Source organism: Elgaria multicarinata, chromosome 13 (genome assembly GCF_023053635.1).
Source record: "Elgaria multicarinata webbii isolate HBS135686 ecotype San Diego chromosome 13, rElgMul1.1.pri, whole genome shotgun sequence".
Taxonomy (NCBI): domain Eukaryota; kingdom Metazoa; phylum Chordata; class Lepidosauria; order Squamata; family Anguidae; genus Elgaria; species Elgaria multicarinata.
In genome coordinates this window covers 10,101,086-10,127,149 of record NC_086183.1, presented here as the reverse complement: position 1 = coordinate 10,127,149, position 26,064 = coordinate 10,101,086, and the positions used below count along the sequence as shown (strand labels likewise).

The window sequence follows — 26,064 nt, the reverse complement described above, 5'->3', positions numbered from 1 at the left end:
TGGGGAGTAAAGAGAAGTGGAAGAACATCAGAAGGGTGCTGCTGGATCAGACCAAGGGTCCATCTAGTCCAGCACTCGGTTCACTCAATGGCCAACCAGCTGTCAACCAGGAATCCCCAAGCACGACGCAGTGCAACAGCACCCTCCCACCCACGCTTACTGCCTCTGATCCTGGACATAATTACATTTTATGTTCCTAAAGTAACAAAGTGACTTTCAATCTGTAAAAAGTGCTAATATTGCATTATTTCAATTTTTCTGAAAATTTCTGCTTCCCCCTGGAAAAAACCCGTCCCCCCCCCCCCCATGGCTTCAAAATTTCTGGAAATTTTACATCTCTAGTTATGCTTAATTATTTCCTGACCTCTCAATGAACGAACAGCTGTCTAATTAACATGGGGCAAAATCCACGGGGACGTTTCCTGTGCAAGCCTGAGAAAACGCACATGAACTGAGCGAAGGAATGACTGGAACTCCCCGCTGGATTGTGCTATACGGGTCAAACTGCCAGCTGCCGCCTCCACCGCCCTCATCGGTTCATGGGAAAGAGTGGGTGGAGGCAGGACTCCTGTCAGATTATACCATGTCAGAACTACTTTTGCATTGCGCTTGCACAGGCTCAGAAAGATTCACGCTGCACCTTGCCATATTACGAGAGGTGGTGTAGCTTTGTGCCAGGAAGGGGGAAAAAAAAAATAGCAGCAGTCCGGTTTCCAGATTTTTACTCGCCATGGTGAGTGTCTCTGGCAAGTGCAAGACGCAAGTTACCTTCAATGGGAATACTCCTGGTAGCTGCGGTAGCTCTGGCCAGGCCCACATGCTCCCCGCCTACCTTTCCCACAGGGGTTTCCTAATTTGTTGCTGGCTGACTACACTTGCCTGTGCTGCCAGCTCAATGGTCAAAAGCACGTTTTTTTCAAGCAAGACGGAGCAATCCTAAAGAGCAGCCAAGGTCAAAATACAGATAAACCGTCAGACCCCACACACGGTCCAAGAAACAGTGTCAAGCAGGTGTCCAGGGTCAGTAGCATGGAGATTCCATCTCAAGGCAAGGTCAAGAAAACAGGATACAAGGCAGTGGGGAGCTGATAAAGACATCACTTCCAGCACTGGCTAAGCAGACACTGAAGGCTTTTAACACGAAAAGCCTGCTAAGCCCCACCCAAGGCTCAGCTGCAGTACATTAGAGCTCTCTGATTAAATCCCTACTCCTGAAGAGTCACCTTCTCATGAGGAGTCCTTCCTTGCAAGTGAGTATTCCTTCTCATGGGAGCCCCACTTGAGGCAACAACATGCCTGGGTGCCAGGGGGTTGCCCAGCTTCTGAGGGAGAGTCCCAGTCGGGGATGGACCTGCAGCCATTTCTCCTAAAGGCCCAGGTGCCTCCTGGTCTGGTGGCAGTGACTGCTCTGGGGTACCCCTTATTTTCTGGGAGCTCTAGCTCTTCCTCTAAGAGGATTTCTCCAGTGGGAACATGACAGCCACCCTTTCTGATTTGGCTAGCAACGCCAGCTCCAAATTGCGCCCTCCCCCTGGCTGCATTGCACCCCACTTTTCAAGCATTGCTGCTACCAATTCTCCTCTAGCTGATGGGAAGATGCCGCCCCAGACTTTCTCCCCACACTCCAAGCACTTTGGCTAGCCCTTGCTAGAGAAAAACAACCCTCCCCACACCATCACAGGTCCAATTCTGCAGCTGTCTCCAGCTCAGACCTTCTTGTGGCTCTCCTGCATAACCGCTCATTTCTACTTCCATATCATTATGAATCGGTAAATGGGTATAATTTCACATTAACCACAGGGCCAGAACAAAACTCTGGCTGCTACAGCAGTGTTAAAGCTGCCCCAAAGGCTTCAAGCAACATGAGCCAGAAAGAGGTAACACACATACGCATGACATACAGTCGGTCCTCTCCCGGATTACAGCTGTGTCAGCCATGGTTCCCTATTATATACAGCAAGGTGTTGAGGCTACTTCAACCCATGGGCCGAATTCCAGTTTGGAGAAGTACCTGTGGTGGGCTGAAAAGTTCCTACCTCTCTCAGGAGGGAATTCCATTGGGAAGGGGCCACCACTGAAAAGTCCCTACCTCTCTTAGGAGGGAATTCCATTGGGTAGGGGCCACCACTGAAAAGTCCCTACCTCTCTCAGGAGGGAATTCCATTGGGTAGGGGCCACCACTGAAAAGTCCCTACCTCTCTCAGGAGGGAATTCCATTAGGTAGGAGCCAACACTGAAAAGGCCCTCCCATTGGGTAGGAACGACCATTGAAAAGGCCCTACCTCTGGTGCCCCCCAACCTTACTGGGACTTCTCAGTACTGGCCTCTACCTACGGATGATTTTAAAACACAGGGGTGTATAGCCACTCCTTCAAGTAGCTACTTAGGAGGGAATCTTGGGCCACCTTTCAACCAAGAAGCCGGAAGTAGAATGCTTGGTCAAGTAAGAGAGACAACGCTCCCAAAGAACCAGCTTACAATTCAGGATTCAGCGAGACGGGATTGATGCTGCAGTGAATCCAGTCTCACCTGAGTGCTCGCTTGCACTCTCCCGCAATAACGGATCAGCGTCAAATTCCTCCTCGCCGTCCCAAGCACCTATCAAGATAGATGAAACAGCTGTGCACAGTCTTAAATCTGCTCTCCTCTTCATTAGCTTTTCACAGCCTCAAGGCCTGTGAGATGTCTCAGGTTGTCACTCAGCCAGAATATTATTACCCTCTCGGCCACTTGCCAGAATTGGAGAATGCACAGCCAGCAATTTTTCAGCCAAAGCCCTTCTTTCACCTCATGTGTACGTGTTTGCCGTCACAGTGCACGAGGATGCATGGGGGCAGGGCAGAGAAAGCAATAACTGGATTGGTAATCTCATAGAATGATAGAATAGTAGAGTTGGAAGGGGCCTACAAGGCCATCGAGTCCAACCCCCTGCTCAATGCAGGAATCCACCCTAAAGCATCCCTGACAGATGGCTGTCCAGCTGCCTCTTGAAGGCCTCTAGTGTGGGAGAGCCCACAACCTCCCTAGGTAACTGGTTCCATTGCCGTACTGCTCTAAGAGTCAGGAAGTTTTGCCTGATGTCCAGCTGGAATCTGGCTTCCTGTAACTTGAGCCCGTTATTCCGTGTCCTGCACTCTGGGATGATCAAGAAGAGATCCTGGCCCTCCTGTGTGGGACAAGCTTTCAAGCATTTGAAGAGTGCTATCATGACTCCCCTCAGTCTTCCCTTTTCCAGGCTCAACATGCCCAGTTCTTTCAGTCTCTCCTCATAGGGCTTTGTTTCCAGACCCCTGATCATCCTCGTTGCCCTCCTCTGTACCCCCTCCAGCTTGTCTGCATCCTTCTTGAAATATGGTGCCCAGAACTGCACTACTGTAGTTGCTCCCTGTGAGCCCAAACTTGGCTGATAGTGCAGCATCTGTGGGGCCAGCCCTCCCATGCCCCATGGACAGACAGGCTGGTCAAAGTGCAGAACACTGGGTTTCTCAGCACAGTCTCTGGACCAGTTGAGGAAGCATTCCCTTCACATTTGACAGGCACTCTAGACATGCTCAGTAGCCTATTGCCCAGAGGTCCTTAAAACACATACGCAGCCACAAGCATTCTTTGCCCCTGAAGGAAAGGCACTCTGCACATGTTCAAAGGCACACAAGTCAAAGAGGCTAGAATTTATTATCATCATTTTGGGGGTAAAGAAAAAAAAAGGTGGCAACTCCAGACCCAGGCAGACATTCAGACTCTATGGACAATGAAGGCCAGGGGTTGGAAGAAGAGGGAGACCATGGGCGTCCTGACTGCTATCTCCATTCTTGGTCCCCATTCACCTGACTGTTCGAAGAGAGCCTGGGATATAAATAGCTCTCTTTGGGATGTACATCTAGAAGGCCCCAGGGTGATATAAATGTAATATCCCAGCCTTCCCATCCCTGGGGCCCTCTAGACGTGTTGGAGCACAACCTCTATCATTCCCAGCCAGCATGGCTGTACATGATGGGAGTTGTAGTCCAACACATCTGGAGGATCCCAGGTTGGGGAAGGGTGGCAAAGATGCATATTACATATGTAAGGTCAGCTCTGATCATTGTGCAACACAAAGAGAGCAGAAGGGACAGGAGAGCGGTATCGGCCTTTTGCACTTGCTCTGGCCCTGGCAAAACCAGCTATGCATTACCTTCTAACAATCCTATGTATCATCTTCTAACAAACAAGAGAGCCAGTGTGGTGTAGTGGTTAGAGTGTTGGACTGGGACTCAGGAGACCCGGGTTCTAGTCCCCACTGCCCCATGAAGCTCACTGGGTGACTTTGGGCCACTCACTGACTCTCAACCTAACCTACCTCACAGGGCTGTTGTGAGGATAAACCGGAGAGGAGGAAAGCCATGTAAGCAAAAGCAGGATATAAATGTCATAATAAATACGGAATACAATCCACAACTACAGCCTTCTCCAACCCAGTGCCCTCCAGGTGTGTTGGGCTGCAACTTTTATCATTCCCAGCCATGATGGGAGTCGTAATCCAACACATCAGGAGGGCACTGGGTTGAGGAAGGCTGCACTACTAAATTCTTGACTAAGAGCTCAAGAATGCGGCCATCATGGGAGGGACAATGGCCGAGCCTTCATGCTTGCATAGCTGGTACAACATTTCTACTCCCCCACTCCCACCCCAAGCCCTCTGGACAAGGAAAGCCCTCTGGAAACAGGAACTCTGGAGAGGAAGACTGCACAATAGCGGCTCCTCCCGCCACCTCCAAAGCTGCAGCCCCGCCATGATATGGATTGCAAGAACCGGAGATCCATTCTAAAGGACGGCAGGAAGGATACCAGAAGCGTGACACCAAGCAGGAGGCAGAGAGACTAAAATAGACGCCGCCGACCCAGAGCAAAGGGGAAAGTTTTTTTATCTATATAATCCTTTTGGAAAGGCCTGGGGACACGCTTTGCCCGCAAGCCGAGGATGCAATTGTAGGCTGCTTCTCCGGTTTCCGGCTGCTGTGTCAGGTATCCTGCATCCCCCAGTATGAGAAAGAAAAAGGCCGGATCAAAAGCAAAACACACAGCGTGGCCAATTCACCACCCCCAGGAACTATTGATTTTGAAAAGGAGGAATGAGACACCAGGCAGGAGAGGAGGCAGAAAGCAGGAGGCCAAGGCCTCGCAGCTCAAGCGTTAGCAGCTCAGACATCTGAAGGCCCAAAATATTTTGTAAAAGAGTTATTTTTCCTCTGTCCCTGCCACCAAATTCCTTATGGGGAAAAGGAGACTGTTTTTTTCTTCTAAATGCCTCTGTTCCTTGCCCTCACAGGTCTTTATCATAGCTCTATTGGGATGTGGGGTGGGGGAGCTCTCATCTCAGCCCACTTAAAGGATGACCAGTGGTGTCACGGTACAGTCTCCAGACGAAGCATCAGGATTTGTGGCCTAGAGGGGGTTACACTGTAAAAGGCAATTGCCTGCTAGGGTTTGTGGGAAGGGGATGTTGAGCTGCCATTCCTGTCCAGTAACAGATGATCAGAGCTACCATTGCAGCCTCTGTGACTGGGTTCACTCAACACCCTAACCTACACTGGTTGAGTGTGGGTTGTAGTTAAAGCGTGGCTTGTTTGCTGAACCGTGGGTTAGCGTGTTGTCTGAATGCAGCCCGTTTTCCACAGGGTGGCTTGTTAACCATGCTTATTTTTCTCGAACAAGCTATCTAGAGAACCCACGTTTTGTTGTCGGGTTGCTTAGGGTGGTTAACAAGCCGAACTACACAGTTAACAAACTACCCTGCAGAAAATATCCTGGGTTCAGACAACACACTAACCCGCAATTCAACAAACAACTCACGGATCAACATTAACCCACACTCAAACACTGAGCATAGAGTTTGGCCTTCTCTGTAGAAGACGCTATCCTAAGAACGTTAAAAGCAGCCTTGCCAGAACAGACCAAAGGAGCGGCAGGCGAACTAGCTGTGTGCTCCTTCGTAGCAACGGACGGTAGGGCCAGACTAGGACAGGCTGAGGCCCTAAGCCATGTCAAGATTTGGAGGACCCATAAAATAAATAAAATAAAATAAAATAAAATAGCAAAAAGTGTATTACATTATAATAAAAGGGGTAATGCAAGGGTACTATCCAGCATCAGGGGGTGGTTGTAATTAAACAGTGTTAGATAGACTTCTCTGAAGATGTGTATATAAGCACTAATAAAGCAAGTGGATTTGAACTTCTTTTAAACTGGCTCTATTCTGCTTCTATTGCTTCCAATACTAAATACTGTGTTGCCACGCTTTCTCTGTATAAGGCAACTCTGCTGTAAGTCACACCAGACTTTCCAACATATTCAAGCCAAAGCGATTTCAATTATAATACCCCTTAATTATCTCCAACATATTTAGAGGCCCCTCATAATATGAAGCCCTAAGCCATGGCTTACTTGGCTTGTTCCTAAATCTGGCACTGACGGAGGGTGCAGCAGAAGCTGCGAGACTAGCTTCCAAGCAGACGCAGTGTTGGCTGTCATTCACACACACACACACACACACTCCTGGAGCACAAAAAGCTTCCCTCTCGGACTCTCTAGCCTCCCACAGCACCAGCTGCAGGAAGGGGTGCACCCCATATTGGCTCCCTCGTTCCACGGGGCAAGACTTGTCTGCGCATACAGCGTGCTTGCATTGAAAACAATTTGCAACGTTTTAGACTCGTCTGGTGTCCAAACCAGGAGCCAACCCAAACGACGTTGAACCCATTAACCTGAAAGCCTAGCCAACGAAATGTTGCAGCCGTGTCAAAAACCCATTTCCCGTGATGTTAGGAAGGAACTGCCACCCCACGTTGGAAACGACAACTCTGGCATCTCAGCAACGCTTCGCACCCATGACCTTTGCCACGCCTCTGCCCTCCCCACGCGGGTTTGGCCATCAGTGAGCTTCTAAGGGGACTGAGAGCAAAAAGGAACAGAGAGAAGGAATGAGAGGGGCTTCAACTCAGAAGCCATCATCCAAGTCTTAGGCTGTTAAAAGGGTGAGCAGCTTTTAAAGCCAGATTCCAGATCAAGGTGGGGTTTGGGTTTTTTTGGTTTTAGAAGCAATTCCTTTTTGTGAACAATAGGAGAGTTGGTCCCCTGTTAAGTGACAAAGAACCACTCACGTCCTTAGGCTCAACACACCCTGCAAGGTAATCCTGGATGACTCATAATTATGCCAGAAGTGTGGAAAGCCAAGCTAAGTAAGTCAGAAGAAAAATATGCAAGACGGCTCAAGAGGAAAGGCATTGTGTTCAGCAGTGTAGCGCACTAAATTTCCCGTGACAGCTATGTTTACTCTATGTTTACTCTACACTCACAGAATAGGAAGGTTTATTTAACCTGCACCATCTCCTCCAAAGCAGCGGATCTGCTTCTGCTTTTTGTTGTGTTGTGTTCTCTCAGCTTCTTTGCACAAGCAAATCAACATTAAAACAGTACAATCTTATGCACATCTGCACAAGTCAGATTGACTTTAATAGGGCTTATAACCAGGAGATTGTGTAACTCAGTGTTCCAGGTGTTTTGCACTACAGTTCCCATCATCACTGGTCATAGTGGCCGTAGGAACGTAAAGAGCCCTGCTGCATCAGAGCAGGGTCCATCTACTCCAGCATTCTGTTCACACAGGCACCAAAAATCAGCCGATGGGGAACCCGCACACAGGACATGAGTGCAGCAGCACCATCCTGCCCATGTTCCCCAGCAACAAGTGTACAATGTAATTACTCACACGGAGCCAGAGCACGGAGCCCATCGGGGGAGCGGGTAAATTAAGTTATTTTAAAAAAACCTTACCTTTGCGCACGACCGTTCATGCGCTCCGACTTCTATTAAAAAAAATGGCGGCCGCGACGCCTCTCCTCCTGAGGTCGTCGTGCCTTACGTGTAAACGGAGGAGGGATCTCGCATTAATCACAATGCGAGATCTTCCCTCCTCCGTCGTGGGATAGAAGGTAGGCCTAGCTAAGGCCTTAATGTCCACACTTGCTCTTCTATACTTCCATATAGAATGTGCCACAGAGATGAGCACAGCAGGTCAGAGGCTGTGTGGGTCTTGGGTCACACTGGAGACACATTTAGACGTTTAACATAGTAGTATGACAACCAGGGTGGATAAAATTCAATGGTTTCTGTTTAAAAAAACAGATTTTTTAAAATTTAAATCGGATTTTTTTAAATTTAAATTGGATTTTTTTTAATTTAAATTGAATTTTTTTAATAAAATGCTTTTTGAGGAAAAATCTATCTAAAGATAGTTTTCAATTTAAGATGCATTATAGTCCAAAGTTTATTCATCATGAAATAAGGATTAGTTTTTAATTATGTAGCATGAAGCTGTTTAAATTTTTTGGTAAATGAATTCCATTAATCCATTCACAATGTTATGCTCTTCCAGAGGTTTCTGTAAGATTATTTTTCTTCTTCCAATAAAGTACAGCAGAAAAGTTGTCCAAATATGAATGATTAACCTATTAAACTGGAGATAGTTCACCTCGTAATAATTTCATAATTATCTATGATGTGTTTCTAATAGTATAACCAAATCAGTATTTTTATATATATAAATGTAAAACTAATCTGAAAAGTTGCTATTCTAAAAATGAAACCTCCATCTGGTTGTAAATATTAAGATTATACCAGCAAGAATGAGTCTTTGGTAACTGAGTTGTGCACTTTTTGGGGGGGGAGTCACATGATTAAATCGAGTCTTTCTGAGTAGTGATTTAAATCATGATTTAAATCAAATTGATTTAAATCAAATCCACCCTGATGACAACCACACACATTAAGAGAATCCAGTTTATTATTGCTCAGCCCGTCTGCTGCCCTTTGTTGTAGTTTTTCTGGATCTCTGATCCCCTGCACAGTTAGATGCACACCTAAGTCCACTGAGATAAATACGCCTAGCTGTTATGACATCCATTTGCAGTCCTTCCCCACATCCCTAAAGGGAACAGAAACATATCCGCTGAGATTTCTTTCCTGACCAAAGGATCAGGATGGATTTCAATATAATCTCAAGCCTCTCAACAACCCTGCAAGGCAGGTCAGCCTGATAAAAAAATAACTGCTCCAAGTAGGGGTGTCCGGGATTTAGTGAAATCCGTTCCATGTGAGTTTCAGGGATTGTGTGGTGTCATTTATTCCGGAGTCCGTTCACAGACAGGTTCGAATCCCCTCACCCCGTTATGCAGAAAAAAATGTAAATAATTCCATAAGAAAGTTTGCAAGAATTTACATAATTTATATTAGTAGGGAACATTTAGCATATTGCCCCCCATTCCATTCAGCTTTTCCCTATGTACATTTCCAGCATGGGATATGTCTCAGAAGAAACTTGTGTATTTTCCTGGGAAAACATTTGCGTAAATTTGGTGAAAGTTTGAAAAAAAAATCTGAAAGTCTGCAGACTCTACACGGCCTGGGGAGACTGATCCGCAGAGGATTCCGTGGGTCAGATTCTTAGAAATCCGAACCCATTTTAGTCTGTCTCGAATTGCTCAGGCATTCCTAGGTCCAAGAAGGCTGTTCAGGTGAGCCTCATGCTTAAGCAGGGATGGAGCTGTGATTATATGGCTAAAAAAATATGCAATCATTAACAGTGGATCATAAATTCAAACTAGCAGGAGATTCACTAAATGTGTTTTAAAAACGGCACTTTGTCTACATAATGCATTTCATTCTGTATTAATCATTCTCAAAACAACCATTACTTCCTTGTTTCATGTGGGAACAAAACCATGAACCGCAGTGATCAGGTTTGCATGTAATGGCTGTTCATGGGTTGTTTAATCCATGAATTGTTGGGGCTGCACCTTCCTGCCATTTCCATTTTGCATCCAGTTTCTCAGACAACCTTAGAACCCCCCCAGGTTGTTTGATGAGGTGTCTGAACCCAGAACTCTGGGTTGTTCGTCCCTCAGCATGGCATCAAACAACCCAGGTATGCAGTGATTCTGGGTTGTTTGAGAAATCGGATGCAAAGTGGAAGCGACGAGTGTACAGGAGGTAGCATGCTTGATCACTCCCACGCAGTCACAACAACACATGGGTTGTCGTCACATGCGAGCTGGGTCAGTGTGTTGTTTTATTTGCACCTCGCTGAGCCAATGGGGAGGATAGTGTTTTGTCCCCAGATGTCTGCATGAGATGGCAGTTCGCACCACACTAAACAATCAATGGGGATTGTGCTGTCAATAAGCCAAGTACTGGGGCACAGATGATGTGCGTCATTTCCGTGACCTCCATGATCTTCATGAAATGAAATGTACGTCACTAGTGCTCCCATCGTAAAGAAGGAAAGCCCCTTTCAAATGGTGACATGCCCGAAATCCGTGAGCCTCAAAATAAGGCAGAATTTGAACCAGATCTCCTCTAGAATTCCATTATCTAAATCAAACATAGCCACACAGGTGCCCAAACTTGCCAGTTTACAACTCTGGAGGTATGACCGACATGTTACATTGCCTTCTGCGTTCCTCACGCACAAAAGAAGGTAAAATCCAGAGAGAAATGCATTTGCATTCATCATTCGCAGCTCTGTTACGGGTCCTGCCTAGAGAGGTGCGGTTGGTCGGGATTTGAGAAGGGCCTTTTGTGTAGGGGCACCCTGGTGGCAGAACTCCCCCAGCAGGGAAGATAAGTCGGTTCCCTCATTATTAGCCTTCGTCCGGCCGGTAAAAATGATACCGTTCCTCCGAGCTTTTCGTGATTAACGCTGCCCTTTGATTGCAGAAGGCTCTCGTTGACTAGAGGGGCGGTTCAAAAGAACATTAAGGGTGCAATCCTTTGCACATTTAGACAGAAAAAAAGTCCTAAAATTCCCAGCCTTCCACAGCCTGAGGATCACTGAGGACATGCGGTGTGGGTTAATTTGAGCGATAGTGATGTGTTCAAGTCAACCTACTGGTGAATTGAACTCGCATCTCTGATATGCAGGGCCGAGGTCAAGGTCAGGCATGATCGGACCCTTGCCAAGGGCCCACACCCCAGCAGGGGCCCCTATTGCCAAGAGCACCCTGGGGTTGCTCCTCCTCTTCCTCTTCTTCCTCCTCCTCCCCATTGCAACCTGCTTGTTCACCTGCCTCTTACTCCGACCTGGACAACGAGAGCCGTGGGAAGGAGGACCAGGAGATGCCATGGCCTACTGGCCATGTGACTGTGGATTATGGGCATTGGAATCCAACACATTTGGAGGCTGACAGGTTGGAGAAGGCTGAGTTGGAAAGTGGCTGATTTTTACAAATATGACACAATGAGTTCAGGGTTTCATCTGGAGCTGGGAGGCAGCATGCAGGGACAGGCGTCACATACCTCTCAGCTCGGTGCAAATGGCAACCAATTAAGAAAGAAAGTGAGTCAAAGGGAAATGGAGGTGGGGCAGAACCAGCTGTGCAAAGAGCCAAATGCAAGAGGAGAGAAGACACGACTTCTGGAGGAAATTCCTGGCTTTTTAAGACTTGGACAGGAGCCAAAACAATGCCCTTTGGCAGGACTAGAAAATAATTTAAGCCAAAGGAGTGAGCTTCGTACAGGGCTGGAGAAATATTTAAGATTCCTACGTGCCAGCAATAAATATGCAGACATTCAGGTGATCAGTTTTAGGTTTTTTGCCCCCCACACCACTGCCCCTTTGACGGTTGCTCAAGATACCAGCCTCATTCAAGCACTTTTATCCCACTGAGGCAAAAAACAACAACATTTGGGCAGGACTCTTTCAGACTGCAGATTGGGGTTCATCTAAAGCAGCCTTCCTCAACCTGGGGCGCTCCAGTTGTGTTGGACTGCATCTCCCAGAATGCCCCAGCCAGCAGCATTCTGGGAGTTGTAGTCCAACACATCTGGAGCACCCCAAGTTGAGGAAGGCTGATCTAAAGCATTTTTACCCTGCTTTACAGCCGAAAAAGGCTCCCAGAACAGCTTGCATAAAAGCAAGAAAAACGATTCTAGGATGCAACGATTCTAGGATGCACTTTTAGACAGAAAAAAAGTCGTACAACTTCTTGTTGTAGGGAGTTATAGGCCTTTCCCCCCCGTCTGAACATGCAGAGGATCGCACCCTAAAATACATGACAAGGAGTTTGCAGTCCAACATGCCTGGTGGATAACAGGTTAGAGAAAACAGCCCTAGATCTCACAGAGAGATTTGCTCCTGTTTGAAAGGCAGTTCAGACGCATTTATTCCAGTGAACGATTCCATACCTTTTGCCTCTGACTGACAGCTGCACATAAATTCTGTCCAGCCAATGTTGTTGTTTTGTTTTAACCCTGGTATTGCCATTTGGCTTGGTATGTTCTTAATACGCTTTCCTGTTTTATACTTCGTTACACGGAGCACATTGAGCATCCTGAAAATTTTATACAGGAAGAACAGGTTACAAATATACTGGAATAAAATAAACAAGAGGATTTTACCCATCCATTTATAATGGACATGTGGTAAAAATTTGCTAACAGAGCCTTCCCCAAACTGGGGACTACAGGTCCCAGCATCCCCTCAGCCATGGCTGGACGTTGGGTGCTGGAGTTGTAGTTCAGCATATCTGGAGGACTGCAGGCTGGGGAAGGCTCACATGACAGGTGGTAAGAGAATACAGGTGACGAACTAAATGGTAATTTGTATCTACCATCAAGAAAAGTCCGCTGACCCAGTTTTGAGAAGGAATTCAATCTGCACAATTATAGTGACTGGCGTTTTTTTAATCCAGATCAACAATACTTTTAGACCACTTCCAAAAGCAAAACATGCAGATTTTACCCCCAACAAAAAAAGTTCGATTTCGTCTCTAAATATCTCCAAAAGTGTCTACATGGGATTGCCAAGTCAATGGCCATGTTGATCTTCTTGCATAATACCTCTCACTCCTCCTCAGGAACTGTTACAAGGAAGGGATTTTAAGGAAGTGTTTCCAGTTTTGCTTAAACAACGTTTTACTATGTGTTCTCCAAACCCTAAACTGCAGCTAATCTCAACTACAGCTTGTTGTTAAGATTATGGAATTATGGAATTCACTACCACAAGATGTGGTGATGGCCACCAGTTTGGATGGCTTTAAAAGGGGGTTGGATAAATTCCTGGAGAAGGCTATCAATGGCTACTAGCCCTGACGGTTGTGTGCTGCTTCCAGCATCAGAGGCAGTATGCGTATGTACACCAGTTGCTGGGGAACATGGGCGGGAGGGTGCTGTTGCACCATGTCCTACTTCTGGGTCCCTGGTGGAAATCTGGTTGGCCACTATGGGAACAGAGTGCTGGACTCTCGGTCTGATCCAGCATGGCTCTTCTTAAATTATAACTACAGTTTGTTAACTGTGTTTTGTTCATCATAACCCATGGTCTGGAGTTGGCTGCTTTCAAACAAACCATAGTGAAGATTACGACACCTCAAGCCGCAGTACATACGAAACCAAAGCTTCCAAACTCTTCCTCATGGTTGCACCAAAGGAACAGGCTAGGCTTGTTCTCGTAACTGATGGCTTAGCCAAACTGGGTCACTGCAGCGGGATTTTTAGCACAAGACCTTCTACAAGGTGACAAAGGGACCAGCGATTCTCCCCCCAACCCTCCGCCCAGCCTCTGAAGCCCTTTACCAGCATGGAAGGCTGTGTGGACCAGACAAGGTTGAGTACCAGAGCCAGGAGTCACGAGCCCCTCCATTTGATCTCTGCTTTGACAATTTCCGCGGGCTCTGCAAAAGCCACTTAACCTTTGTGCTTCATTCCTCCTCCGCTCAACCCTGCAGCGCAAAACATGAATGTGGAAGACCTGGACCTCCGAGGGGTGCGGGATGATTGGTGTCTAGCATTTCCAAGTCCCTCGGCTGTGAACCCAGCAAGAAACGCAGAGCGGAGGCAGCCGTTTGACGAAGCAGTGCTTTAGCAACAGTTTGTGGCAGCCCAAAACCTCATTAGGTCTGCCTGACAGCTAGCATGAGCCCGGGGAAGGGATGGGGGCAGTGAGCTTCATGGCTGAGTGGGGATTTGAACCCGGGCCTCCCCAGTCCTAACCACTAGACTACAACAGCTCTCACACTGGTTAAAACAGTTGTCTATATTTATGCAAAGCATGCAGTCCTACCACTGAGCAACGGCCTCTGCACAATTACAGAGAAGCAATAAAATTGTAACATCCCGGCACCTGGCCCATATCTGCAAACGAGCGCCTTAGGGACCAAAAGACACTTGGCTCACTGTCTCAATTTACATTTGCACATTTTTTAAAGGAAAAAACTAGCTGTGGAGGTTACCTCTCGTGGGGAGCAAGCAACGGCAACGGCTTCTGGGCAAGCAGCTGCCACAGGGCTCGGGTCATGCCGGGGCTCACCAGGGGGCCAACTCCAGCACCTGTTTGCTATTCCAGAGCTCAGCTCTGGAACTGGAAGCCCACAGCGGCTGCAAAATGCATTTCCACCCGCCGCTGAGCAATTGCAGAGAGGATTTGGGGAGGGGGAGGCTGCTTGATCCGAGGAGCTACCTGGTCAGATGGACTACAGCAGACTTCTCCCAACCTGGACTACAACACCCACAATCCCATGGTGCCTTCCAGATGTGTTAGGCTGCAACTCCCATGGGGAAAGCTGAACTAGAACCCAAGCATCTCTCTCTCTCTCTCTCTCTCTCTCTCTCTCTCTCTCTCTCTCTCTCTCTCTCTCTCTCTCTCTCTCTCTCTCTCTCTGGCCAGGTTCACACAACATTTCTCCACCGTGCCTGGGTCCAGCTCCAGCCGAGAGCCCCCTCCCTCCTGCTACCAACTGTCACTGCAGAGGCCACCAGTGAGGGAGGAAGCAGCAGCCAGGCATCTCTCCACCGTGCCTGGGTCCAGCTCCAGCTGAGAGCCCCCTCCCTCCTGCTGTCCCCTGTAACTGCTGAACTTTCCAACTAAGATTGTAGTGCCTGAATTTGCTTTCCTTTCCCCCCTCCTCCTCCTCCCTCCCAATCCCCTTTCCTTTTGTGTCATGTCTTTTAGATTGTAAGCCTGTGGGCAGGGACTGTCAAGAAATACTTTTGTAAGCCGCCATGAGAGCCTTTTTTGGCTGAATGGCGGCATAAAAATACTTAAATAAATAAATAAATAAATATAAACTCAGTACATTTCCCACAGGGTGGCTTGTTAAACATACAGTGCGGTTTATTTTTCTCAAACAAGCCACCTTGAGAACCCATGGCTTGTCGCTGGGTTGTTCAAAGTGGTTAACAAGCCACACAGCAGTGTAAACAACCAACCCCGTGGAAAACACACTGCGTTCACACAAGACAATAACCCACCCTGTGGGAAAAGCATTGCATTCAACATGATAACCCACGGGTCCACAAGAACCAACATTGGGTGACTTAGCATGAGGTGTGAACCCAGCCTCTCTCTTTTAGAAATCAAACACTGATCAGGAGGCTTGCTGCTTCTACTGGCCTTTAACAATTATAATTCTTTTTAGTCACACTCTACCTGGGTACACGACATCGACAGAGCAGATGTCATGAGAACAAGAGCAAAAAAGCCAGCCTTTATTTCAGTGCATGTGAAGGCTAAGGGTCTCGTACTCATAGTTTGGAGATGTGTCTAGCAGTAGGCTTTCCATCACATTTCAGATCAGCAGGAGAGATGAGAAGCAGGGCTATTCCCTCACCTCTGCTGAGAGACCAGCTGCCATTGGCTCTCCTGAACTGCCACCTCACCAGCATCCGTTCCATCAGTGTACCTGAACTATTTCCATCCAGGCTGGTCATGTTAAGAACTGGGGCCTGAGCTTGTATTCTATGTTTTTCCACACTGTCTCCTCGTGTGTCATATCTGCTAGATTGTAAACTTGGAAGGCAGACCACCACTGTCAGACCACTGATCTTTGTATTCTGCTCTAGGAGCCGGGCCAGGAGAGGGTTGGGTTGCATCGGAGGAGTCCTGTGGGTGTTTGCTGTTGCCCTCCCTCCCAAGCAGCCGCAAGCCACCTGTGCTCTTTCCCCAGGTATTTAAATCGAGGCTCTAGGAGCCAAAGAATGGGGCAAAGAGAAAACCGTTTTAAATAAAGACATAAATACTCTCTCCCACTTTGCAGGGAGGTCAGCTGCTCCATAATTATGTATGGAAGTCTCGGAGAAACTCCGTGGCAAAACGCTACTCCCGGGAGGCTGGTTGGGAGGTTTTCAGAATTATTATTAAGCAATTGTTAAAGGCCCATGTTTATGATTAGCAGGTAAGGTGTGGAGAGAGCTTATTGTATTACATCCTACAAACTAAGGGTGGGGAACCCCAGGCTTAGGAAACAAATCTGACCCACTGGGATTCCTCAGATGGTCCCACCCTATTCCCCCCCAAATCACCCACTGTTTTATGGCTTCCCGGCTTTTGTGCCATTTCTCCGTGCCCTAGAAGGTCGGGATGCCTCTCTCCTATGGATTAGTAACCGGCAGTAAGAGCACTAAGCTGCATCAGGCCGGTATTTTTTTTGTATTTTTCACCCTACCCCATTTAGCCTCACTATCGGGATGCACCCCCTTCACCCGCACCCCCTTCACCCGACAGCTTCTCCAAAATTCAGCCCTTGGGCCGAAGAGGTTCCTTATCCCTGCTAGATATTATATGAATGATTAAAGATCCCCACCCTTCAACAGGTTCCCAGGACAGCCTGTAAAAAGCTAAAACCGAAAAAAGGAAAAACGAAAGCATTGCAAACAGGAGCGTTAAAGCAGCATATGTCTCTCAGCAGCTTTCGATGCCATCGACCACGGTATCCTTCTGGAACATCTGGCTGAGTTGGGAGTGGGAGGTACTGCATTGCAGTGGTTCCGCTCCTACTTGGCAGGTCGGCTCCAGAAGGTGGTGCTTGGGGGACATTGCTCAGCCCCGTGGACCCTCCAGTATGGGGTTCCGCAGGGGTCGGTCTTGTCCCCCATGCTGTTTGTACATGAAACCGTTGGGTGTGGTCATCCGGAGTTTTGGAGTGCGCTGTCATCAGTACGCTGACGACACGCAGCTCTACTGCTCCTTTTCATCCTCATCAGGTGTGGCTGTGGATGTGCTGAACTGGTGCTTGGCTGCGACAATGGACTGGATGAGGGCTAATAAACTGAAACTCAATCCAGACAAGACTGAGATGCTGCTGGTGGGTGGTTCCTCTGATCGGATGGGGGGCGTTCAACCGGTTCTGGATGGGGTTGCACTCCCCCTGAAGGGGCAGGTTCGTAGCTTGGGGGTTCTCCTAGAACCATATTTGTCACTTGAGGCTCAGGTAGCCTCGGGGGCACGGAGTGCTTTCTACCAACTCTGGTTGGTGGCCCAGCTACGCCCCTATCTGGACTGGGATAACCTAGCTTTAGTTGTCCATACTTTGGTAACTTCCAAATTAGATTACTGCAATGGCCTCTACATGGGGCAGCCTTTGAAGACGGTCCGGAAGCTGCAGCTTGTGCAAAATGCGGCGGCCAGATTGATAGCTGGAACAGGGAGGGTTGAGCATATAACACCGATTCTAGCTCGCTTGCATTGGCTGCCTATAGGTTTCCGAGCCCAATTCAAGGTGCTGGTCTTAACCTATAAAGCCCTACATGGCTTGGGACCACAATACCTGATGGAACGCCTCTCCCGACATGAACCTACCCGTACACTGTGCTCAACATCTAAGGTCCTCCTCCAAGTGCCTACTCCGAGGGAAGCTCGGAGGATGGCAACAAGGGAGAGGGCCTTTTCAGTGGTTGCCCCCGACTGTGGAATGATCTCCCCGATGAGGCTCGCCTGGCGCCAACGTTGTTATCTTTTCGGCGCCAGGTCAAGACTTTTCTCTTCTCCCAGGCATTTTAACAGCATTTAACGTTAAGTTTGTTTTAATGAACCCCAGAATTGTTGTTTTTAAATGGATACTGTTGTTTTTATACTGTTTTTGATGGTTTTGATGGTTTTCAAATTTTGTATACTTTTAATGTTTACCATTTTTAATTGTTGTAAACCGCCCAGAGAGCTTCGGCTGTGGGGCGGTATATAAATGTAATAAAATAAATAAATAAATGAACAGTATTAAAAGCAATCAGCTACATTAAAACAAACCAATGCCAAGCAGTCTCAAAGCAATGCAAAGGGGATTCAAAAGCCCGGGAAAATTTGCTCGGTACCAAAATGACAGCAAGGGAAGCGCCATGCGAGTCTGCCTGGAGATAACATTCCATAATTGGGGTGCCATCAGCAAGTAGGCTCTTTCCCCTGTAGCCCCCAGCTGCACCGACGAAGAGCCTCTGCTGAAGATCTTACGCCATGGCTAGACCTAAGTGGTCTAGCGCAACGGAGGAGGAGGAAGAGAACCCTCTGTCTACATGCGGTGTGCGACGTCCTAGGAGGAAGACACTCCATTTTTCAAAAAGGAGACGAGTGCACGAGCGCTCAAACGAAAAATGGTTGTTGTTTTTTTTAAAAAAATTAATTTCCTCACTCTCCCCGCCCCACCCTGATGGGCACAGAGCTCCTGAGGAGCTCCGTGCCCCATGCCTGGCTCCTTACAGTTATTCACGAGGAGCCAGGACAACCCGCAACACCAGCCCACACGTTCCACAGTCTCAGGATGATCCTGAGACCGCAGAAAAACTGTGAAAAAAGGGTAGGCTGATATCCCGGGGCAAGGGAGGGATCATAACTGTGGATGCACAGGGATGATCCCCGGGATATCAGCAGGTCTAGCCATGGCCTTAGTGTATGGGCAGCCACATGTGGAGGCAATTCCTAACAGTAATGATGTGCATTTGTAGAGCGCTCTTTGGTATTCAAGACACTTGAGATTTATTATATTGCTGTAATCTTTACTACATCTCTGCAAGGTAGAAACATTATAACGCCTATATTGCAGACAAAGGCCCAAGCCGAAGGAATCTACTATTTATTACTATTTATTGCATTTCTATACCACCCAATAGCCGGACCTCTCTGGGCGGTGGCCTGTGGGTAGACAGGAGATCTGCAAATATTGAATGATTGCTGAAAGGTGAGGAAGGGATGCATGGATCTCTATCCTCCCCCCTCCCCCTTCAATGTGCCATGGGATCCCTATCAGTGAGGACTTGCTTTCCCTGTAACCTTGTCCCCAATGCAGAACTTCCCCACTGAAGTTATATGGAGGGAAATTATGGAGTAGAACCAGGGACACTGGTGGGGTGGGACAAAAGTTACTCCCTGCTCTGGGTGACTCCAGCCACTGAGAAATAAGCTTGCTTCTAAGGGAACTGGGACCCGTCAGACCCTTGGCCCACCCAGCTCCCTATTGTTGACACTGACTGGCAGCCATTCTCCAGGTTGTCAGGCAGGAGTCATTCCCCAGCGGTACCCAGAAATGACTGGCACCTTCCGCATAAGAAGCATGTGCTCTATCACTGTGCTATGGTCCTTCCCGCAGCTTGGTCACACTAAAGCCGGGGTGAGTAAGACGTGGCCCACGCGCTGTGTGCGATTCCCACCACTCTCCGCAGCCCTCCAAATTTGTTAAAAATATTTTTGGAGGGAAACAAATTAGCACCCATAATCACTCTGGTGTACCAAAAGGGTCCATATCTAAAATAGATTCTGGAGCAGTGCACTTAGGAATAACATAGTACAAATAAAGAAGGTTAAAAACAGCAAATTTAAATTGTTCAATTTAAAACAAAGGACCAATAAAAACAGTGGTTGGTCAGTTGAGGATGGCTTCCTGGAAACAAGCTGTTTTCAGGAGGCACCTGAAGCAGCCTAGAGTTGGCGCCTGCCTGACCTCCAGGGGCAGGGAGTTCCAAAGAAGAGGGGCCACCACACCAAAGGCTCTTCTCCTGGTGGACTCCAATCAGGCCAAAGGTCCATGTGGAACCACCAGGCACATGATGCCCTTCAATGTCCTAAGTGACCAGGCAGGTTGGTAAGGGAGAAGGCGCTCTCTCGGGTATCCTGGTCCTACGTTGTTTAGGGCTTTGTACACTAGTACCAACTGATGCCATTGTGAACATTTATTTATTTATTACTTTTTGCCACCTACGAGGGGATGAGGTCTGCAGAGGGGGCAAATGTGGTCCCCCAGACCTCCTGAGGTCTGCGACAGAAGATGGGACAGAATGCTGGTACCAGGCACAATACAAATTTATATTGACTGTGAAAATATACACTGGGAAAAAGAGAGGTGTATATCAGAGATCAACAACCTAGTGCCCTCCAGATGTTCTGGACAATTCCTGACCACTGCCCATGCTGGCTGGGACTTATGGGAGGCATCCGGAGGGTGCAAATTCATAAGACAGTAATTTTGAGACATGATAGAGGGGTATAAAATTATGCATGGTGTGAAGGATAAGGAAGGAGGCATTTTTCTCCCTCTCTCAAAATACTAGAACCCAGTGGGGTCATCCCATGAAGCTTCTTCACCCAGTGCATAGTTAAACTATGGAATTCACTCCCACAAGATGTAGTGGTGGCCACCAATTTGGATGGCTTTAAAAGGGGGTTGGATAAATTCCTGGAGAAGGCTATCAATGGCTACTAGTCCCAATGGCTATGTGCTACCTCCAGTATCAGAGGCAGTGAGCCTATACGCACCAGTTGCTGGGGAACATGGGTGGGAGGGTGCTGTTGCACCGTGTCCGACTTGTGGGTCCCTGGTCAACAGCTGGTTGGCCACTGTGAGAGCAGAGTGCTGGACTAGATGGACCCTTGGTCTGATCCAGCACAGCTCTTATGTTCTTAAAGAATATAATGGGAAAGTATTTTGAAATCCTGTGAAGGGGCAACTTAAAGAAAATTATAAGGGGGTGTGGAGTCTCGAAAGACAGCAGGCTGCCTGAGCATTGCTCACTGTAGTGAAGCGCTTGCTCTGGCCCACAACAACATCTGGAAGAGGGATCAAACAGTGTCCGTTTGTACTGTTAACGCTCCAAGTGGGACTCACTTCCCAAAACTGTCCAGTGAACGCTAAGCATTCCAAGACACCGGAATGTTTTGCGACGTGCCTCTCAAGGATCTGTTATTATGTGGCAGAAAGATTAGCCGGCCATCAGAGGACACGTTAAATATGTTATCTTTCAAAGTTTGAAAGCACTAATGAGAGACACATGCTTTGGCATCCTTTCAACACAAAAAGGCAATGACCAAGGAAGAATTTTGTGTCCATCCAAGTCCCAAAAAATCTGTTGTCCTGATATAACAAGGCCCAGAATTGCTTCAGCCTGCAATCTGTTTACATTCCGAAAGTCAAAGGAAGAGTCAACAACCCTTGGCAAAATGTGGAGCTGCTGATCCATCTGGCCTCATGGGTTTTGGTTTAAACCAGCCTTCACCACCCTGGTGCTCTCCAGATGTGTAGGAACACAACTCCCAGCTTTCCCCCAGCCAGCCCTACTGGGAGCTGTGGTCCAATACATCTGCAGGGCACCAGGTTGGGGAAGGGTGATTTCAACCAAAACCCAAAGAAGGCATGTTAGGCATTATAAGAAAAGGAATTGAGAATAAAAGAGCCAGTATCATAACTGCCTTTATGCAAACCTATGGTATGACCACACTTCGAATACTGTGTATAGTCCTGGTCACCAAACCTAAAAAGATATTATAGAGCTGGAAAATGTGCAGAAAAGGGCAACTAAAATGATCAAGGGGCTGGAGCATCTCCTATGAGGGAAGGTTACATCAACTGGGATTGTTTAGCTTGGAAAAAAGGAGGCTAAGGGGAGACATGATAGAGGTGTACAAAATTATGCATGGTGTGGAGAATGTGGACAGGGAGACATTTTTCTCCCTCTCTCAAAATACTAGAACGCAGTGAGAGCATCCCATGATGCTGATTGGTGGGAGATCCAGGACGGATGAAAGGAAAGACTTCTTCACAAAGCACATAGTTAAATTATGGAACTCACTACCACAGGATGTAGTGTTGGCCACCCATTTGGATGGCTTTAAAACGGGGTTGGATAAATACCTGGAGGAGAAGGCTATCAATGGCTACTAGCCCTGATGGCTAAATGCAACCTCCAGTATCAGAGGCAGTAAGCTTGTGCGCTCCAGTTGCTGGGGAACATGGGTGGGAGGGTGCTGCTGTATCATGTCCTGCTTTGTTGGCTCGCAGAAGGCAGCTGGTTGGCCACTGTGCGTGCAGAGCCCTGGACTAGATGGAGCCTTGGTCTGATCCAGCAGGGCTCCTCTTATGTTCTTAAGTGATTTTTATGAACAGGAGGGCAAGGGCTGCGATCTGTGGCGGGAAGAATTTGATAGTTCCAGAGAAATACAAGAGACAGAAAAACTCAAAAGACAGTTGGAAAACAAGCCTGGTGTAGCCATGTCAGATATGATGTCAAGCCAAGGAGCCAACCTACATCTTAAAGGGACAGTGTAAGCCCAACTGAGTCCGGGAGTCCAATGCACCCCACCCCCAGCCACCTTTCCTTACGCTGCATCAACGAGGCCGTTACAACTGCCATTAATGCAGCGGGGTAAAATGCGCAATTTCCGGCCCTGCATCTAATCCACAAGCTCCGGATGGTCTAGGTCAGCCTTCCTCAACCTGGGGCGCTCCAGATGTGTTGGACTGCATCTCCCAGAATGCCCGGCATTCTGGGAGATGCAGTCCAACACATCTGGAGCGCCCCAGGTTGAGGAAGGCTGGTCTAGGTCTATCGCCAATTTCACCTCATTCACAGCAGGGAATGAAGACACCACCACCACCCTGGCTCATATTCAGCTTGTAATCTACAACAATTCCAAGATCGTTCTTGCTTGAAGTATTGCTGTGCCAAGTATCCCCCTGTGCATTTGGTTTCCTTTTCCTAGGTGTAGAATTTGGCACTTATCTCTATTACATTTAATTCTGTTGTTTTCATCCCAGCACTCCAGCCTATCAAGAACACTTTAAAGTTTGCTTCTGCCTTCCAGGGTATTAGCTATCCCACCCAATTTAGTGTCATCTGCAAATTTGATAAGCATTCCCTGCACCTCCTCATTAAAATCATTAATAAAAATGTTGAAGAGGACTGAGCCCTGCAGCACCCCACATGTTACCTGCCCCCAGTTTGAGAATCATAGAATAGTAGAGTTGGAAGGGGCCTATAAGGCCATCGAGTCCAACCCCCCGCTCAATGTAGGAATCCACCCTAAAGCACACCTGACAGATGGTTGTCCAGCTGCCTCTTGAAGGCCTCTAGTGTGGGAGAGCCCACAACCTCCCTAGGTAACTGGTTCCATTGTCATACTGCTCTAACAGTCAGGAAGTTTTTCCTGATGTCCAGTCGGAATTTGGCTTCCTGTAACTTGAGCCCATGATTCTGTGTCCTGCACTCTGGGAGGATCGAGAAGAGATCCTGGCCCTCCTCTGTGTGACAACCTTTGAAGTATTTGAAGAGTGCTCTCATGTCTCCCCTCAATCTTCTCTTCTCCAGGCTAAACCTGCCCAGTTCTTTCAGTCTCTCTTCGTAGGGCTTTGTTTCCAGACCCCCGATCATTCTGGTTGCCCTCTTCTGAACACGCTCCAGCTGGTCTGCGTCCTTCTTGAATTGTGGAGCCCAGAACTGGACGCAATACTCTAAATGAGGCCTAACCTGGCAGAGAAGAGTCATGGCAGGATTTACCATTGCTGCTGGGCCAAATAAAGCTGATTCAAGGCTCATGTTGTTGGTGATGGTGGTTGTAAGTGAGATGTAAGAGAGGAGGTATCTAAATTGAGACTGGAAACTTTTGGAAGAAACCTCAAGGACTGAAAAGAACAAAAGGCTGCAAGATAAGGAAGAGCTAAGCATACTGTTCATTGAGGTCCCTTATCTCGCACTCTCAACCCCAAGAAATGAAACACCAGCTCCACACCTACAGTGAAATTTTAAGGGCTCTAAAGGATAAAGGCTGCTAGGCCTTCCCTGGAAGTTCAGCATGCAATTACCAGGCTGTTCAAGTTTACCCATCTGCATCTTTGTTCCTAGTGATAGAGGCGGCCTACTGTCATCTGTTGCTTGCTCAGTTTTACGCACTTTGCAAGGTAAAGATTCCATTTGATAAGCAATAATAATCCACGCAGTAAAACCTGGTCCTTTCTTCAGACTTTGTTTCCATACCATCCCTGTAACATCACCTCAAATCAGTTTCAACAAATTTGATACCAAGTTTCAGCCTCTGGTCGAGGGGCAACTTCCCAAAAAAAAAAAAAAAATGGAGGAAAGAATGGACAGAATATATATATAAAAACAAGGAAGAAAATAACAGTTCTGAAAGTGTGACACTCGCCAACGTCTCTACTAGGCCATCTCTACTAGCCTTCAAAAGCCACTTGATCAGTCCCTGTTAACAATTTGCTACCCTGTTTCGGACTAGCTGAAGTTTCCGGACGATTTTTAAAGGCAACCCCATGTATAACGCATTGCTGTAATCCAGATGAGAGGTTACCAGAACATGGATAACCATAGCTAGGCTATCTCTGCCCAGATTAGGGCATAGTTGGAATAGCAGCCTAAGATGATAAAAGGTGTGCTGTGCCATTGGGTCCACCTGTACCTCGTGACAGTTCTGATTCTAGTTCAGGCTTATTATTATTGACCTTATTATCATCATTGATATCATCATCATTATTAGCATTAATCCAGATTCCAGAACATAGAAACAATCAAGTTGCATTCCTGTTTATGAAAAGATGCCTTGTGTTAAAGTGCCGACACACAGCTCACCATACGCAACCTTATTATTTCAGAACTAGGATTTATAAGCATCTTAATCCTTCACAAGGCCCACAGCAACAAGCCTCCTCCCAGGATTAGCGCAGAGGCAAGCCTTTTGATCTTACCTACTTGTAAGAATGAGCTTCAAGTAATGTGGATGGGACTTTTTTCTTTTCTTTTTTTGCAAGGGAACAGTTGCCAAACAAGAAAACTAAAAAGGCTTTTTTTGTGTGTGTAACATATTAAAATGCACTGATATTGGCATCTCCCAACCTGGCGCCTTCCAGATGTGTTGGACCACAATTCCCATGATCCCCAGCCAGATTATGGGAGTTGTAATTGGGCACATCTGGAGGGCACCAGATGGGGGAACGTTTGGGTCTCCTTCCCAAGAAACCTTCTCACAGGTAATTTGGACCAGCTATTTCTTGTAACTTCTCTGATTTCATAACACCCAGTTCTGTCCTCAGTACTTACGGAAAGGCTGATTAAAACTAGGCCTACAGCCAGATATTTTGTGATAAGGAGGCCCAAAGGGGAAGAGGGGTCATTGCAAAAGAGCCAGAATATAAACTGGCTAAGGAATGCTGGGAGTTGTATGACTTCCCCCTGTCTAAACCAGCATAGAATTGCGCCCTATGTAAATATTGCTTAGTGAACAATTGAGTAGAATACTTTCTCCATGTCTCTTCACTAAGGGCTAGAGACTTAGTTCTCAAACAAACGCTGAATATTCAGAAAGGCCAGAGCCCCACAGCCTGCCTGGCCATAGGAATTCTACTAGATGTGCTCCCCTCACCAGCTATAGGTGCCGCACAAGACAATGGAGCATGATTTGTGATGGCAGAGGTGTGTCACTGTCGCATTCATCCTCCACTCCAAGTGTGCATTAAATACCAGTATGAACGCATACCCAGGAGCATGCAGGGGGCAGGTAAGGAGTTCTACATCTGTTGGACTTAGGACGGGACCAATCAATCCATTTCTGGTCTGTGTCATTTTAACATGTGTTCGCTCAATTACATTCATTCCGTCTCATTTCCATATCAGCCTGCAATTTTTTTAAAAAAAATCCACATAAAAATTTGCCAGGGCTGATTTGATTTAAATCAAGATTTAAATCGCTTCTCCTAAGGACTCAATTTTCACAATTTAAATCACAGTTTAAATCACTAGCGAGGAAGATTCTATTTAATTTTTTTTTGTTTTTTTAGAAGTACATTATTGTCTAATATAACCTTAATACATATTCAGAGACCTAGGTTTCATTAGAAGGTAGGTACACACTAAGCAATTCTGAATTGTTTTCAGATTAATTTTCCTCTAAAAGGGGATGATAATTTGGTCATTTTTAGTACTGAAGCAGAATTAAGTCAGGAAGTCATTCAGGAGGTGAACCGGCTCCAACTGCTCAATTAGTCATGATATTTT

At 47.1% G+C, this 26,064-nt stretch overlaps 1 protein-coding gene across 2 annotated transcripts in view; it reads right to left on the bottom strand.

The window, feature by feature from the left end:
* Nucleotides 1-26,064, bottom strand: part of LDLRAP1 (low density lipoprotein receptor adaptor protein 1) — a 169,665-nt gene that overhangs the window by 137,686 nt on the left and 5,915 nt on the right. The gene's annotated exons all lie outside the window — the stretch shown is intronic.